The 18,666-nt window shown below is 37.0% G+C and overlaps 1 long non-coding RNA gene across 1 annotated transcript; it reads left to right on the forward strand.

The window, feature by feature from the left end:
• Positions 1 to 7,530: 7,530 nt before the first annotated feature.
• LOC115285894 lies at positions 7,531 to 15,013 on the forward strand. Its single transcript, XR_003905740.1, has 3 exons — positions 7,531 to 7,595; positions 11,113 to 11,277; positions 14,763 to 15,013. It is a non-coding gene; the product is annotated as an uncharacterized LOC115285894 (long non-coding RNA).
• Positions 15,014 to 18,666: the final 3,653 nt, after the last annotated feature.

The following is an 18,666-nucleotide window of genomic DNA, read 5'->3' on the forward strand; positions in this document are numbered from 1 at the left end:
TGGCATGATAGTGTCATAGTTGGGGTTTTTTCCCTCATTCATAACGAGTAGTTAATTACATATCTAATTTTACATGTATGAATGTGTATGCTTTATCCTAAAGAAGATCTCCAAATTATATGAGGTTCTGGCCCCATAAAACTCAGGTATATCTCTAATAGATAGATGTTCAGTAAATGTTTGGTGCAGGAATGAATGACCTTCCATGAATAGATAAATTTCAATTCATCTGATACAGCACCTTAATTTTATTAAAAAATTAAAAATTTAAGATAGTAAATTAAATGCTTGAATCTTTAAATACCACTTCGGTATATCAGGAAAAGGTTACAAAAAAGCATACACTTCAGAGTCAGAAATGAATTTATATCCTTCCTTCCAGCAGTTTAAACTTGGTCAAGTTACTTAACTTCTTTGTGCCTCATTTTCCCCATCTGTAAAATAAGGAGGCTAATACTTACTTCGCAGAATCATTCTGAAGACGAAATGAGATGATATATGTATAGCACTCAATCAGGGTGCTGAGCATGCAAAAGGATTTAGGAAAGTTGTTGGAGACATGGTGGTAAGGGTAGAGCACACGGACACTGAAATCAGATGTTCCCATTTAAATTCTGGCCTGGCAGCTAGTTACCTGTACGATACAGGACAGATTGTTTCCAGGCTTCTGTGTCCTCATCCTTAAAATGGGAATAAAAATGATAACCTATATTATAAGGTGGTTATGAAGATTAACTGAGTTAATATTTCTAAAGCACATAGGATGGTGCCTTTGGCATAAGGTATGCTATATAAGTGTATATTAAATTGTCAGCTATTTATTTATTGAAAATCTTTATTCCACTAGACCAGAACTGTTCTATTAGGTACATGTTATAGAAGAATAACCATAACATTATCTCTGATAGTGTAGGAAGTTTATTCTAACTAAATCCACACTTCATTGTTGGGGGTTTCTTATAGTTGCAGATTTATAGACAACTTTTTAAAAAGCTGAAGTTTTGAATATACGGCAACACGTTCTACCTTGTTATTATATGTAAAGACCCCAATTATACTATTCAGTTACAGCCTTCAGAAGTATTTTTGGTAACAGTTAAACAAAAAAAAGTTCCAACACACACACACACACACACACACACACACACACACACAACTATTGTTTTCTCTGGGATCCAAGAAAGTTTAATTAAAATGCCAACATGATCAAGCAAGCTATGAATGTTTTCTCATTATTCCAATTAAGAGTCAGTAAGATTTGATTAATATTATTCTGACTACTTTGGGCTCTGGCAGATCTGTATATTTTCATTCAGTTATTCAACTCTAGTATATCCTATGAATTATCTTTCTCTTTCTCTCTGCCTTCTTCTTCTTCAATATAATCCTCCCCCCCCCCCCAAAAATGGCCTCTGGAGCTTTTTCTTTAAACCAGTAAGAATTATTTTAAGTGCTACAGTTAATTTTAGTCAAAACCTTAAATACCATTTTGAGTTAATTCATATCTCAGATTCTTCCTATAAAAAGAATATGTGAGTTTTAAAAAAATGGAACTTTCCCAGGCTTGATATAATTTACTATGTAATTCAGTGTCTACCAGAGAATTAAAATGATTATTTATGTTCCCCAGACTCAGAGAATTAGGGAAACATTGAACTGTGCTGATTTTTTAAAACACAGTTGGAATTGTTTAGTAATGCTTCATTTGTATGCAGAAAACACAACACATATTAAAATAGGTACACGTTTGTGTTGGTTTCAAAGAAATGAAGGTGAGCCAGTTTATCATCAAAGCTAATATATTCAATACCCACCCCAAAATTACACAAATTGGTACCATGTCTGAAATATTAAATGGATGGAAGTCTAAAATCCAAAGTTATGACTCCCAAAGAAATGATAACTCATTCTTTTATGTATTTGCAATATTAAATTCTTGGCTTTAATATACAATTCTGAGTAGGTGTGTGAAATGGTTTTCTATGGGGAAAATGCTTAGTTAGTGCTCTTTTTCAGTCTGGTAATTTTGCTGGTATTTTTAAATATGTTATGATACCCAGAGGTTTTGGAAATGGTCATATGTTTTATAAAAATATGAATAAATGTGAGATAGAATTATGCTGCAATTTCTGTGGAAACCATGATTCTGAATTGAATACCTTTTGTGTTTTTAAACCTCACCTGAATAAACATGAAAATTAAATGTGGGTATTAAAGAGAAGGGCATCTACAATTATATTCTAGTTCTTTTGTGAGGTTTCCCAGTTATGTATGTTTGGATACATACGCACGTTTTGGTTCCTGTTCCATGAAAAAACCCCCCAAACCACAGTGATATTAAGACATGATATATTAAACATGATTGCATAAAGAATTCTTGCTTTTTAAACTTGGGTTAGTTTGGTTTTTAAATTTTTATACTTTTGCTTTTGTTTTTACCGTTTTAAGAATCAGAAAGAAAAAATAAAGTGTACTCACTCTTCCCCATCTGCCCATTACCACAGCAGCTGGAAATGTAGTGCACCTGTTTTATTCCATCCTCTGATGTGGATTTATGTCCTAGGAAGGTAGCATTGTTGACAGCGATTTTATACACAAAAATGCTTTTCAACTTCATTTAACCAGGCTGCATTAAGTAAAAGATGGAAAGGATTATTCTGATTTTAATTATTATAATTTCACATGATTAAAATGCCTTAATGTATGCAGCTCTTTACTGAGGACACAAAGAAAGGAACTCTAAGTGATGAAATATATGAAAAATTAAAGCTCCTGAATGACATTAGTGGCAAGGAAAATTCTTCCAAGAAGAGAATTAAATGTAGCTTCTTGATCCGCTCTTTGATGGCAGAAAGATAAATACAGCATGCTATGTGCTACGGTAATGGTGTGATCATTTTATTGCAAAATGGCCAAGAGCCGGTCACTGACTGTGTTGTATACGAATTCTTTCCTGTGCTGTGCATGCTTTAATTTGTGTTTCAGGTTTAAAGTAACATGAAGAATATATATATACTCCTTTCTGTGTTGATGGCAGACATCAGTGAGATAATTCATACAAACAGGTTAATGTTTGATGTATAATGGGTGCTTAGCAAATGATAGTTCTTATTTCAAGACCAGATTTCAAAAACTTACTTTTTTACCATTCCTAACTATTGATGTCTTTTCTTTTTAAAACTCATAGTCTACTCCTTATGCTTATAATAAATAGCAGTGTTATCTTCATAAAATATTTATCATCACTTTTCCATAATTTTTTTTAATTTCATTCTTTACTTGCTTTTGAATTCGGAATTAGTAAATGCACCCTTTTCTTACTATTCCAAAATTTTATACTCAGATTTTGTTCTAAAGTTTTTCTAATGTTTATTTGTTTTTGAGAGAGAGAGTGTGTATGTGAGATGGGGAGGGGCAGAGAGAGAGGGGGCAGAGGACCCAAAGCAGGCTCTGTGCTGTCAGGGCTCAAACTCAGGAACCATGAGACCATGACCGGAGCTAAAGTCAAACACTTTCCCAACTGAACCACCCAGGCGCCCACCCATGTTTGAAATGTTTTTTGAAATCAAGTTCTTCTCCTTTAAATATGAGATATTTTCATCACTTGTATAATTATTTTTAAGGAATTTCCTTGTATTTCATTCAGCAGCTACTGTATCTACAAATGACAATAGCATGTAAATCACTATTTTTCCTTAGCCTTGAATTAAAAACATAAGATTAATTTTATTTTCTTTATAAATGCTTCAATTTTGTTTCCAAGAAATAAACAACACCCGCTAACCCAACCTCCTAAACACTCAACAATTAAGTTAAAACTCAGTCTTGAACATCTTGAAAAGAAAATGAAATTGTGTTTAAACTTCAAAGTAACTTAGAATTAAGAAACTGAGAAGGGAAATTTTAAAGTAGCAATTTGTACACTACCTACACTACCCAACGACACCATCTTCTATGAAAAACCCACTTTTAGGTATAAAAACACACACAGCTTAAAAATAAACGGATGGAGAAGAATATGCCGAGACAGTACCAATTTGTTACAGTTGAACTTAAATGTGTCCCTTTGTGATGGTGCTTAATTTTAACTCTATAAATTGTGCTCAGGATGCATGAGTTCCTTTATCTAATCAAGGACTGCCAACAATCTGTTTAGACATTCACCTGGGTTAATACGCATATTATTGTTCCTCAGTTTGGGAAATGAAGCTTCAGACAGAATCCATTATTTATGTGCGTTGGTTTGCCTGAGCAATTGTTTCCCAGATGCATATTAATTTTATTTTTATTATTTTTAGCTGTGATCCATCTGAGTTCTATTTACCTTTGTTTAACCCAGAGCTTTATAAATTTATTTGAGAATGGAATCCTTTAAACAGAACAGCCATAAAAGACTTTCTTCCCTTTTTCCTTTGATCTGTTTTCTTAATTTTCTGCAGTGAACAACCATTACTAGAAAAGAAAGCAACAAAGGTATGGGAAACAAAACAATGAAAGCGGCCACACTAATGGACTAGAATACCTGTGAGCAATCTGTGAGATCCTGTCTTTCCTCACCGTGTTTTCCCCATATTCCCAGCACAACCAAAATCACATTCTCTGACAGAGTTAATGGTTTAGAGCCTCATGTCTCAAAGTATGTGCTATACACCATCCGTTCCCAGAGATATTAGTGAATGCTCCACAAAAGAGTTTCAGGGTCAAAAAACTTTGAATCTACAATGTAGCGATCAGAGCTTTTAATATTCTGATGTACTTTGTGCATTCCCGAGAGGGATGATGGCGTTGCGTGTTTCACCAAATTTATTTGTCCATAGGTTGACTTTTTTGTTAGCAATTCCTTGAGGGGCTTTTCCTACCTAATACACTTTGGAGAACACTGGTTTAAAATTTCAGCTGAAGAAGTACATGAAGACACAGAAAAGGCAGAGATTAAAATGATTTTCAACAGTTGACATAAGACCCTGCCTAAGCTCTGATGCCTTGCCAACAGAAACAATGTAGAAAATTTGCCTAACAATTGTTACGGGCAGCTTGGAAATCCAGGGACTTTATGTTTATATGTCAAGGGAAGATAGATGATATTTTCACAAAGACGATAAGGAAATACATTTCCCTTAACTGAATGTAAGATTGGAGTGTGTGTGTGTGTGTGTTTCTCTTTTCACTTGGCCAACCAATTTAGTGCCAAATTTTGTTCCTAAAACAGGTATAACACTGAAGATACAAAGGCACTTGGTGGAGTGCATGACCTCTGAGAGTTTACAGTCTCATTGGTGAGGGAGCCATGCACACAGCCCAATAGTGTGATAGCTGTAGGGGAAAAGCTACATCTACACAGCCCCAGAAGCAGAGGAAAATGACCCCGAGCTCTGCAAGGCTCTCTAGAAGAGTGTATTAGTGGGCTGAAAAACCCCCATTTCCCATTGCAGCCAATTCCCACCACTGTCCCCACTGGAAGATCTTGCTTGTAAAGCATGAAATTGCATCCTGTAAGTTTATCTTTTTGTTTTCTTTTTTTGTGCCTCTAACAACAATGGCAATTCCTTCAAACTTTGAATTGAAAGCCATGTTTACCCAGCGGTAATAAAATTGTGTCATTAAGATAGTAAATGTGACCCTCCTGTGCTTTATATAGAACAAGAAATTATCTCTAATGAAGACAGAAAAAGCCTCCAAAAATGAGATGAGACTATCATTCAGATCATCCATGTTGAAGAAATACTGAAAATCCTCTCTTTTAGCTGACTGCAATCTGCTGCTGAATTGAACCTTTGAACCATTGAATCATTAATTTAAAAAAATCGCATTTTGCCATCCAATTACTCAGCATTCTGTGACATGATCAATGATGTTAAAGGTTTTCAGCTCATTGTATTAATCAATTAAGCACAGAATATAAACAAAAAACAACTGTCAGCTGATCTGGGTCCACCGCTGATGAACTGCTGTTTAAGACAATTAATAATGAAGTAATGCCGCAAAACTAAGGGCAAAGGCCTAATTGATTTTTCAAAAGTAAGAACGCTCTAAATGCTCAATTAGTTAATAATTTGCCTACTCATTGATTTCTTCAAGGTGTCTGACTGGCAAAATTGAGAAAGATTCTATAATCGCTGTCCTTCTACAAAAAGCTCATTTCTAGGCATCTAGGAAGGTTAGAAGATCAATTTAGACTCCCATTAATAGTGTAGGAAACTTTCTCCAAGGATGAAAAAGCAACTATCAAAAACAAAGAAATCATCAACTAATAAAACTCTGGGGAGCGCTCTATGAAATGAACCAATTTCATGAAGAGTATTAATAAATTAAATAGGGGGAAATAATGAAATGATGCAAATATCTATTAGAAATAACAGACATTTACCAAATGCAAAAGGACAAGTTTGAGACTGAGAGACTCGTGATTAAAATGCTTTTAATTGCTGGTAATGAACTCAATAAAGAGAAATGAGCTTATGAGGACACTGGGACTTCCTCTAATTATTTTTTTTCATTTCCTAACTCTGTCTTTTCACTGCACAGGGCAGGTTTTGGTAATGGAACCTGATGCATGGTGTGTAGATGGTGTAATAGAGATTATTGGTGTTAAAAAAGAATTCAAAAGCATCCTGAGGACAGATCACGATGCTAATAGTCTGAATAGAAGTAGCTGACTTTTACTGCACATCTGCTTTGGGCCAGCCCATTTTTCTAAGGATTTTACGCAAATTAACGCATTTAATCCTCACAAATTCCTACGAGAGGTTGTCTTCCCAGAGAGTTCAATGTATTTCCAGAATTTGAATACAACCTGGTTGCAGGGTCCAAACTCTTACCTTCCCACTTCTTTATGAAACCGTGCACTGTTTTAGCATTTGACATAGGCTTTCTAGCTTAATCTCACAATAACTATATTAGTTAACTGTCTTATCTATATTTTACCAACTAAGAAATGTTTTTCAAGTAATATGCTCAAGAAATGTCTTAGGAAACTACAGGACTAATATCAAAACAGATGGTCTTTGGGCAGAGTGGATAGACAGGCCAAGCTTCCACCACTAAATATCTGGTGACCTTAGATTCTTAATGGAGGGATTTTATTCAAACGCCTTACTGCTTCTTCTTCTCTTTTCTCCTCCCACAATGTTTTTTTTAAATTTTTTAATGTTTTTTATTTATTTTTAAAACACAGAGAGAGACAGCATGAGCAGAAGAGGGTCAGAGAGAGAGGGAAGTACAGAATCTGAAACAGGCTCCAGGCTCTGAGCTAGCTGTCAGCACAGAGCCCGACACAGGGCTTGAACCCACAAACCATGAGATCATGACCTGAGCTGAAGTCAGACACTCAACTGTCTGAGCCACCCGGGCGCTCCTCCTCCCACAATGTTTTTAAAGATTTTTTTAAGTAATCTCTACACCTACCGCGGGGCTTGAACTCACAACCCCGAGATCAAGAGTCACCTGTTCCACCAATTCAGCCAGCCGGGTACCCCATCTCCTCCCACAATTTCAATACAACCATCTGACTATACTTGTTTTTCAGGGGTACGTGAAAATACTTCTACAAGCACAAGCTGCATGTAAAATTATAAAACAGGAAGACATTTGCACAGGTAAGAATATATACTTTTATGTGTATAAATATTCCAAGTTCATTACTATAAATTGCCTTATAGGATGGCCAAAAACACAATGTTAGCTAAAAATATCAAGCTATCAAGCATATGTTAGTTGCTGAGCTAATGGCCAGAAAATTATTTCAACCTTAGGAACCATCTGTCAAAGTAGAAATCTAGAGAAACAAGAAACTGGAGGGAGGAGGAAGATGGGAGTCCCCCTTGAGTACAGGGGTAGGAGCTAGGACCCAGGGCCCAGGCTTTGGGCTCTAGTTTTAGGTCACCCATGGTGAGCAGCAGCTTCATCAGTTAACACCAAATGATCACCAGGTCATCTCAAAGAAAGGTTGCAAGTCTTCTCCAGCCCCTCCTATCTCTTGGTTAATCCTCTAGGTAGATATAGATGCAAATAGAGTGAAGCAAGAAACACATTTTAAAGAATCAGGAGCATCCATTCTTCCTCCTGGTTCATTCTCTAATTAACCTTAGATTAGAACTGCCTTCAATGAATAAAAGGTGAGGACCCTTAATCAGGGTTTTAACATTCCCACCCTAAGATTCTTTTTAGTTTTTTAATTTTAGTTTTAATTGATTTTGGTCTGAAAAGAATTTTTTTCAATTTTGTGAGAGTGACTTGCTGCAGGACAGGAGGAGAAAAAGCAAACAACCATGTGTAGTCTGAAGGGAAGAATCTTCTTTTTCCTTATTTTGAAATTGAATAGCAGCTTGTGAACTCTTTACTGTGGCTGGAAAAATTAATTAGATAATTTATCCAATGTGCCAGGACATAGTAGGTGTTTGTTGTATATTAGTCAACCACCTCCTGCACCCCACATACATAACCCACTAGCTCTCCTTCCCACTTACTTCCTCGTTGCATTGAAGAGATAATTGCTATACTTGGGTATTGAATTAGTCCCACAGATCAACTCTTTCTCACAATCTCCCTTCCTCCCCCTCTGTCCTCTTTGTAGGTCTTCCTCTCCTGGGTGAAAACCCAGGGTCCTTTCCTTTTTCCCTTTAACCTTGCCCCTATGCAGCCTGCCATATGCATTGTCTGAAGGTGTGGGGGCAGGGTTACATGAAATACAGAGAACAAAGAGTTATCCTAGCTTTGGAGTTCCAAAATTTACTCCTGAACTTCACAGTCTATATAATCACCTTGAAATTAAGTTCTTTCAATTTATGAATATCAGGATTTTTTCCCTCTCTGTCTCTCTCAACACACACACACAAATTTTGTTTTATGTGTGGAGAGTCAAACCTAAGAGGAATTAAGTCACAACTTGAATGTCTAACACTAGAACGGAAAACAAGTAGATGAGGAATCAGAATACTACAATTTGAATAGTTAGCTTCTGAGAGAAGAAAATAGCATCTATTGCTAGTACATGTTTCTAAGAAGGTATGGCTCATGATAGGGGAATGGAAGGGAGGCATGACAGAAACCACAGGTGGAGTCAGAGGGAATTCCAAGGTAGAGGGACCTCAACCAATGAAGCTCACTTGGTGGCCAGTCCTCCATGTTCACATGTAGTTTTTACCCCTTTAAAAAGGTAAATTTTTATACCTGAGTTTGTGGTCTATAATCTATTATGCCCTGCTCAATAGAAAGAGTTTATTTCAAGAGATATCTAAGCCCCATTTTAGATTTACTAAAAGGAATTAGGAGCTTTGTCACAATGAACTGAAAAATGTGTATGTCGAATAAGAGTAATGTCAGCATATAAACTTTTAGTATGCCACAGATAAAAATATTTTGTGGAGTGCATCCATGTTCTTTGTAGCATTATTTTCAATAGCTAAAAGGTAGAAATAACCTAAGGTCCATGAATGAATAAACATACACTGTGGTGTATGTACACACAACGGAATTTTAGCCTTAAAATGGAAGGAAATTCTGACACATGCTACAACATGGATAAACTCTGAGGACACTCCGCAAAGTGAAATAAGCCAGTCAGAAAGGACAAATACTGTATGATTCCATTTATATGCGATGCATAGAGTAGTCAGGTTCATAGAAAAAGGAGGTAGGATGATGGTTGCCAGTACTGGGAGGAGAGAGAAGAAAGAGTTGTTTAGTGGATACAGAGTTTCAGTTCTGCAGGAGAAAAGAGTTCTGTGGATGGATGGATGGTGGGAATGATTGCACAACAATGTGAAGTACATAATGTCATTGAATAGTAGACTTAAAAATAGTTCCAATGGTAAATTTGTGTTGTGCGTATTTTATAATTAAAAAAAACTTTTTTTAAAGATTAAGGCAAAAATAAAACCCACCATTTGTGTTGAAAAACAAGGAACTTCTGTTTGTCAGTATCCACACACCTTTTCATGGAAATCTTTAAAGCATAGCACTCCTTCATACGAGGAATTTACGAGACTACACAATGCTATGTAAATGCCAGTTCACACAGAAGTCTCCTGAATCCAAATTCACTGCTTTCTCTATTAACTATAATAAATATACAGTGAATATATGTGAGCAAGCAGCATATACACAGTCATACAAATACAAGTATAGTTAGCCTGTGTTGTGCTCACTAGGAAACAAAACAATCAAAGCATTTTACTGAGCATTGCAATGTTACCTGTGATTTGTGAATTTCAGACCCATTTCTTTTTTTAAAAAATTTTAGTGTTTTTTTTTTTTTTTTGAGAGAGAGAGAGAGAACATGAGTGAGGGAGGGGCAGAGAGAGAGAAAGACAAAGAATCCAAAGCAGGCTTCAGGCTCTGAGCTGTCATCAAAGAGCCTGATGTGGGGCTGGAACTCAAGGACTGTGAAATCATGACCTGAGTTGAAGTCAGAAGCTTAACCAACTGAGCCACCCAGGTATCCCCAGACCCATTCATTTCTAAATAAAACTTATTTTCAGAGTCCCTTTGATGCCCCATAATTCTAAGTCAGCTTATAGACTTTGTCCTTTGAAATAGTAAATCAGAGTTACCAAGTACTTAAATGGTTCATTTTCATTGTCTCTAACTCTACAAAAATTTATTCTTGCCTGCTCCTTAAAAATGTATCTGAATTTCACATGCTTCTTATTTTTACTGAAGTCCAATAAAAAATCTATTTATTGTATACACACTTGAAATTGGAAATAGGTGGCTGTCATCAAAATTAGGGACTCTTTTTATGTTATACAATATTTAAAAGAACTCACGAGTTCCAACAGACTAATAGCTTACATTTAAAGTGGTACAAAGAACAAACATATATTTATGATTGTATGCTTAAAAGCTTACTTTACTACATTTTGTATTCATCTCAAATTTTACTTTGCAATAGATTTAAAAAGAAATAGGATTTTTCCCCCTCAAAGCCATGCTTGGAATAGAAAGAGAATTTTATAGTAGAAGAGTATTGGCTTCAGAATAGTCATCCAAGCCCTTCTGCTGTGTAATCTTGAGCAAGTAATTTTACTTCCCTTAAGCTCATTTTCCTCCCTAGTAAAGTAAGAGAGTGAGAGCAGTTGGACTGAAATATTTTTCCATCTTTCATGTTCCAAGACCTCATGCTTCTGAGACTCTGATGGGCACGCACATCAGAAGGGTGGGCTACATCCAACACTATCCAGTAAACGCATGCTCATTTCTTTCATCCAAGTTGGACTGAACCATTCAGCTCAATCTATAATTACTGACAGCCTTCGGTGATGATGATGATAATGACAGGTAAGATTTACTGAGCACTCACTAAGTGCCAGGTACTGACCATGGAAGATTGCTTGTAAAAAACAGCCCTAGTTTTCCAGTCTAATCCTGTATCTATGCTCTTTGTAATGTTCCCTTACCAGCCTCTTCCTATCATACTGTGGAGTCTCTCTCCTTACCCTCTGAATCTGGGTTTGCCTTGTGTCCTACCTCAGCCAATAGAATCCAACAGGCAAAAAGATGTGCCAGCTTGGAGCCTAGTCCTTCATGCTTGTTCTTGGAACTCTGCTGCCCCCGAAGAACAAGCTCAGGACATCCTGCCAGCAGATAAAAGAACATGTGAAACAGTTCTCCTGGTCGTGACTCCAGAATATGAGTGAGCCCAGCCAAGATTAGCAAAGCTTCTGAGTTGACCCATGGCTAGACACAGACACATGAGCGAGGCCCCTGGAGTCCAGCTCAGACAGTAGAACCACCAAGCTGAAATAATACAGGGTTATTATAAGCCACTAAGTATTCGTTAAATGTTACACAACATTTTTGCGGCAATAGAGAACCATTACTCTGCTCTAAATAGGTCATATGGTTTTCTCATTTATTCCTCACAACAGCCTTATATGAGAGGTATTATACTTACCCTACTTTAGATGTATGGAAACTGAGGCACAGAGAAATAAGTTAATTTGCAAAAGATCACAAAACTACTATATTTTACATATTATATTATTAGTTATAAGATGCACCATTATCTTATGTACCACTGAGAAAGAGTACAACTTAATATAAGATGCATCCTAATTTCAGAGACATCAAAATATGAGCCTGGCTAGCTCAGTAGGTAGATTAACTTGACTCTTGATCTCAAGTTTGTGAGTTCAAGCCCCATATTGGGTGTGGAGCCTATGGAAAGGGAAGGGAAGGGAAGGGAAGGGAAAAAAAAGAAAAGAAAAGAAAAAAGAAAAGACAAAGACAGAAACAAAATGCCTATTTTGTGTTTTGGTGTTTCCCAGGAGTCGGGGAGAGAGGGGTAAATAGGTGGAACTCAGAGGATTTTAAGGGCAGTGAAATTATTCTATAAAATATGTGATACCAAGAATAAACCCTAAAATGTAAATTATGGACTTTGGGTGATAATGATGTGTCAGCGTAGGTCCATCCGTTGTAACAAATACATCACTCGGGTGAGATGTTGATAATGGAGGACGCTCTGCATGCTGGCTTCATGGAGTAGATGGGAAATCTCTGTACCTTCCCCTCAATTTTTCTGCGAACCTAAAACTGCTCTAAAAAATGAATTCTGTTTTTTTAGTAAGCTCTATGTCCAACGTGGGGCTTGAAATCAGAGACCCCAAAAGCAAGAGTTGCATGCTTTACAGACTGAACTAGCCAGGCACCCCTAAGTTCTACTTTTTAAAAATGGAAAAAGATGGGGCACCTGGGTGGCTCAGCCATTGAGCATTCATCTCTGGTTCAGGTCATGATCCCACAGTTTGTGAGTTTGAGCCCCGCATCAGGCTCTGTGCTGACAGCACAGAGCCCGCTTTGGATTCTCTGTCCCCACCTATCTCTCTGCCCCTCCCATGCATGTTTTCTCTCTACCTCTCTCTCAAAATAAATAAATAAATAAATAAATAAATAAATAAATAAAAACTTAAAAAAATAAAAAAGAAAAACAAGAAATGCATCTTAGAATTGATGCACTAAGTAGTAAGTGATGCGGGCCAGGCCTTTGTGTTGGGTATTTTTACTTATTTGAAATAATTTAAGGAACTTGAGTATTTAACTGGTAGTTTGAGAATTGTAACCACCTTTTACAGTTCTCTGGAATAGATGGATAGCGCCTCTTAAAAATCCTTTGTTAGTGCACTGAGATTTAAAAATTTTCTCTGCCCAGTTCTATGAACTTTGCTCTAACCAGGACTCCTATTCTTCGTTGTATACTTCATTGCCTGTATTATTTCATTAACATTTCCTCTTTCTAAATCCCTCTCTGGCTGGTTGGTCTTCTAAAAAGTCCTCCAATTTATCTATGTCTCTTAAAAGAAATTAGATGCTCACTTGCTAAATATAGTATTAACGAGACCTAATCACTAGTGCTAAATTAGATTAATTACCTTGCTTGTTTGGAATGTGACACTCATCAATCAATTAATATTCCACATATGTGTGGCTCCCTCATTGGATTCCCTAAGACAGATTAGTCTGACGACAGCATTTGGGGATAGATAGACTAAGATCAAATATTGCTTCTTTCTGCGACTTGCTACTTATATAACCTTGGAGAAGGTGCTTAACATCTGGGAGATCCAGCGTCCTCATGTAAAAATGTGTATAGACACATTTCAGCCTGAATCCATCAAAATTTGTTCATAGAAGCAGCATTGCTGGAGGAAGATAGAGATGTAAATATAGAGATAGCCGTGATTCATTCCAGAGGTTGAATCTTACACAGTCATGGCTTGATTGGACCATCTGGGTGAGGCTGTTATGACTGTGGTGTCCGCTGCTGTAGCCCGAAGTCCGCAGCACCAGCAGTCTAGAAGAGATGAACATGGAGTAGGGATTAAGGACAAATAGGAAACTTCAAGGTTCAGGAGATTCCACAAGAATGTTCTGGATGCCCCATTAGTCTCTTGCTGTCTTCAAGCCTCCCACATCAGTGATGGGGGTACCTTGTGGGGGCAGCTCCTGCCTACATCACTTTTTAAGGGCTGCGTAATATTCCACTCTATGTATGTAGTGCATTTGCTTTATCCATTCAACCATTGATGAATATTTAAGCTAAACACACCCCTTTCCAAGGAATCAGTGAAACTGAAGGAGATGATACAGCAATTGCTTGGGTTTCCCAGAGATCTGACCATTTTCTTATGCCAAAGGGTGAACCCATACATCCTCAACAATGTGCACGAGCCACAAACACTGCTGGGTGTCTTGCACTTAGTGTTGTCAGATTTAGCAAATCAAGATGCCCAGGGCCTAGCTAAATTTAACTTTCAGATAAATAATAATTTTCGGTATAAATGTGTGCCTAATATTGCATATAAATACTTCATTAATGTGAATATATTTCATGCAGAATTGGGGCATACTTATACTAAAAATTATTTTTGTTTATTTGAAATTCAAAATTAATTGGGCATCATATATCTTAATGATGGCCCCACTTCCTCTGGCCCTCAGAATCTCAAAGCATTATGCATGTTACTTTACTTTTACCTTCCAATTCATACAAAAAGTCTCCTGTGGGCAAAGCAAAACCACAATGAGATATTTCCTCAAACCCATTGGTCAAAAGAAAGGAAAACAAGCATTGCTTAAAGAAGCCTTGTGTACTGTTGGTGGAAAAGTAAAATGGTGCAGATGCTATGGAAACAATATAGATGTTCCTCAAAATATAAAAATAGAACTACCATATGATCCAGCAATCCACCTTATGGGGTTATAGTCAAAGGAATCAAAAGCAGGATCTCAAATAGACATTTGCCTACCCATGTTCATTTCAGTGCTACTCTCAAAAGCCAAGAGATGGAAGAAATGCATGTATCCATTGATGAAGAGTGAATAAACAGAAGGTGGCTTCTATGTTCAGTGAAATATTGTTCAATCTTAAAGAAGGAGTTTCTAACACACCCTACAACATGGATGAACTCAAGAACATTATACCAAGTGAAATAGATCAGTTCCAAAAAAACAAATACTGTATGATTCCACACATGTGAAGTATCTAAAGTAATAAAATTAATATAAATACAAAGTCGAAAAGTAGTTTCTGAGGACTGAGGGAGGTGAAAGGGGGAATTAATGTTTAATATGCATAGTTTCAATTTTGCAAGTTGACAAAATTCTAAAGCTCTGTTGCACAACAATGTGAATATACTAACTACTACTGAACAGTACACTGAAAAATGCTTAAGGTGGTAAATTTAATGTATTTGTAACCGCAATTAAAAATAAGATAAAAGAAAATAATTTTTTAAAAGTCTCTTGTGGACCTGAGTGGCTCAGTCGGCTGAGCATCCAACTTTGGCTCAGGTCATTATCTCACAGTTTATGGGTTAGAGCCCCGTGTCAGGCTCTGTGCTGACAGCCTGGAGCCTGCTTCGATTCTGTGTGTCCCTCACTATCTGCCCCTCCCCTGCTCATGATCTGTCTCTTCCTGTCTCTCAAAAATAAACAAATGTTTAAAAAAAATTTTAAGTCCCTTGTGGGGACACATGAGTGGCTCAGCCAATTAAGCATCTGACTTCGGCTCAGGTCATAATCTCAAGGTTTGTGAGTTTGAACCCCTCATGGGGCTCTGTGCTGACATCTCAGAGCCTGGAGCCTGCTTCAGATTCTGTGTCTCCCCTTCTCTGTGCCCCTCCCCTACTCAAGCTCTGTGTCTCTCTGTCTCTCAATAATAAATAAACATTTTAAAAAATTTTAAGTCTCTCATGGCTTACATAGATCAGAGGGAAATCCTCTTCAGAGAAGGAAATTCTGGAAGTATAGCAAAATTAACATTAGACAAATCCTCCACACAACACAATTCATATATATGGAGGATTTGATTAGATAATGTACTTGAAACCACTTTTCAGGTATATACACTTAGTATCTAATATTTACTATAAAGTTTCTGTACCTTCTTATACAGTATAATTTTCTGGCTTCACATGTCACATATTCTTATGGGAAAACCCCTTGGCATTCCTTTCCAATGGCACAATTTTAACCTCACCTCCCTCTGGTAGCACTGAGTGCTATCCACAGTCAACACCCAGTAAAAAAACATGCAAGCAAACCTATGTGGTTCTAGAACACATGGGTCTGTGACTCAGAGTTGGGATCATTAGACAGTGGTTGGAATGGGATGATCTGTTCTTCAAGAATAGGAAAATTGAATTTTCCAGTGTCTCTCACTAAAGAAGGATTTTAGATGTCATAGGATCGCGATGCCAATAAACCAAAATGTTTGCACCAGAAGTAGAATGTAAAAGAACCTATCAGAGAAGACAACAGACTCTTTACAGTATGTCTGAAGTGCAAGCTGTCAGTAGAATTCATGAGCCCAGGAGAGAGGAAAGAGGTTGACCTAGAGTACCATAGCTTGGGGTTGAGGGCACAGTCTCAGGCATGAATGGCCAGATGAGAAGGGGAGCACTGCATTATGGGAAACAGGATACTATGGAAGAGAAGGAGCCCTTTCACTCTTCAGTTTCTTTAATTATCTTTCTCTTCATCATCATCTCTATCACATTCTCTTGGTCTATTACTTCTCCTAAAACTTATTCCTTTTTTAATTCTCCTAAACCTCTTTCTACTATCTTTCATCCACAAGATGTAGAGAAAAATCCGTTCTATTAACATTACAGTGCCCTCCCAATTATAGTCAAATGAACTGGAATATATCAAAATAAGGGGGAAATAATTATGGATGACTAGCATCACAAAATGACAAAACAGTCGTTATCCGTCCTTACTCTTAGCAGCAAGTATGTACCCACATGGGATATAGTCCATGGCAAACTAGCCAGTAATAATGCAATTCAGACAATAATATATTAAAAGAATCCCCCAAATAAGGGAATATTTGTCTTCTTGTTCCCCTTCCTCAACAGGATGTTATTTCTGTTGCCTGGATGTGGTTGTATTATCCATGCCAAAGTCTTATATTTCCAAAAAGGTATATTCATCTCTAAGAGAGTACCACATGCTCTGTGGTGCAAGGTCGTAATATTGATGAAGCTCTACAGACAGCTTATCCTAAGAGTTCACAAAGAACTGTAGAAGAACTACACTCAACAGATTGGAAGTGCCCAATGCAGATTTGATGAACAAAGATTTGAATGAAAAAATGGTTTAAATGAGTAAGAACTTGCTCAGGGTTGTGCTATCTGGTGTTCCATATATTTTTACTTCTCTGCCATATACACCCCTTCTGTTTTCTTCTACTGTCTCTGCTACAACCAATCCACCAACACCAGTCACAGCCTCCAGTTTTGCCTATTGTGCCCTCAAATGGTGTCAGTGGATTATTGCTGTCATGGTGGTGTTTGCTGTTATGGAAAAACCTGTGTTGTACCTTGGGTTGACTGTGAACAGAACAAAGAAAGCACCAATTTGGAGAAAAATAGCAATGAGAACATAAGCCGTCTGGAAATTCAAAGAAATTTAGAATAAGGTATTGGAGTTTTCTACATGGATTTGAGGGCAAGTTTAAGTTAGATTCATCTAGTCCTCGAGGAACTGAGAGAATCCTGCTGATATCTGAATTATGCTTTGTTGGTTGGTTGGTTGATTTTAAAATTGCTTTCTTCATGAAATGGTGTGGTAACTATTCCTTTTAAAACATCTTCCCAATGCAGGCTACTGCTTTTAACAATGATAATATTTTCCAAGAAAACACACACACACACACACACACACACACACACACACATCTAAAATACATTATGGAAGAGTTGTACACCAAACTATTAATGATTATGCGGATATACAGGGGATATTCATTCTCAACTTTTTTCTGTATTATTTGAAGTCTTTTTTAAAATTTTTTTAACTTTTTTTTGAGAGACAGAGTGAGACAGGACATGAATGGTGGAGGGGTAGGGAAAGAGGGTAGACCCAGAATCCAAAGCAGGATCTTGACTCTGGCTGTCAGCCCAGAGCCCAAAGTGGGGTTTGAACTCACGGACCACAAGATCATGACCTGAGTTCAAGTTGGATGCTTAACCGACTGAGCCACGCAGGTGCCCCTGAAGTTTTTTAAAATTATTATGTGTTACTATTGTAATTAGAAAAAATAAGGATTTATCAAATCTCATAAAAGAAGATTTACACCTGCCTTACAAACTTGACAAAATCGGCAAACGATTTTAAGACACCTCTCTTAATAAGTGATAGTGAAGGGGATCAGGATTTGCCACCTCAAAATATGACATTTTGACATAGGAATTATTTTGTGTTGATGGCATTTGAGTTCCTTAAATCCCTTACATGCTTAAAAGCAGAGCTTCCTAAAGAACCTCAATTACCATAAATCCCCTCCCCAAATTCTAGTCTTCCCTTCTTGGAGAGAGAAGTTGGCACCCTCACCCAAACACATCTCCTATCTATTCTTCCAAGGGAGAATTTCTCTTTCCAAAAAGTCATTGGCTTTGGCATAAATACCCTTTCTCCCCTTCCCTTACCCCTGGTATTTAGGTACATAGACCTCAAATTCTAACCACTTTTTGAGTTATTCATCTCTAAATGCTTGTAGGGTCTATATGTAATGCACATATTAATAAATTTCTATTTATTTTTCTCTTCTTAATCAGTCTTTTGTCAGTCTAACTTACAGAGCCCCAGCCAATGAACCTAAAATAGGTAGAGGAAAAAGATTGTTCTTCTTCTATGATAACTAAAGTAGGAAAACAAACAAAC

Source organism: Suricata suricatta, chromosome 1 (assembly GCF_006229205.1).
Source record: "Suricata suricatta isolate VVHF042 chromosome 1, meerkat_22Aug2017_6uvM2_HiC, whole genome shotgun sequence".
NCBI lineage: Eukaryota > Metazoa > Chordata > Mammalia > Carnivora > Herpestidae > Suricata > Suricata suricatta.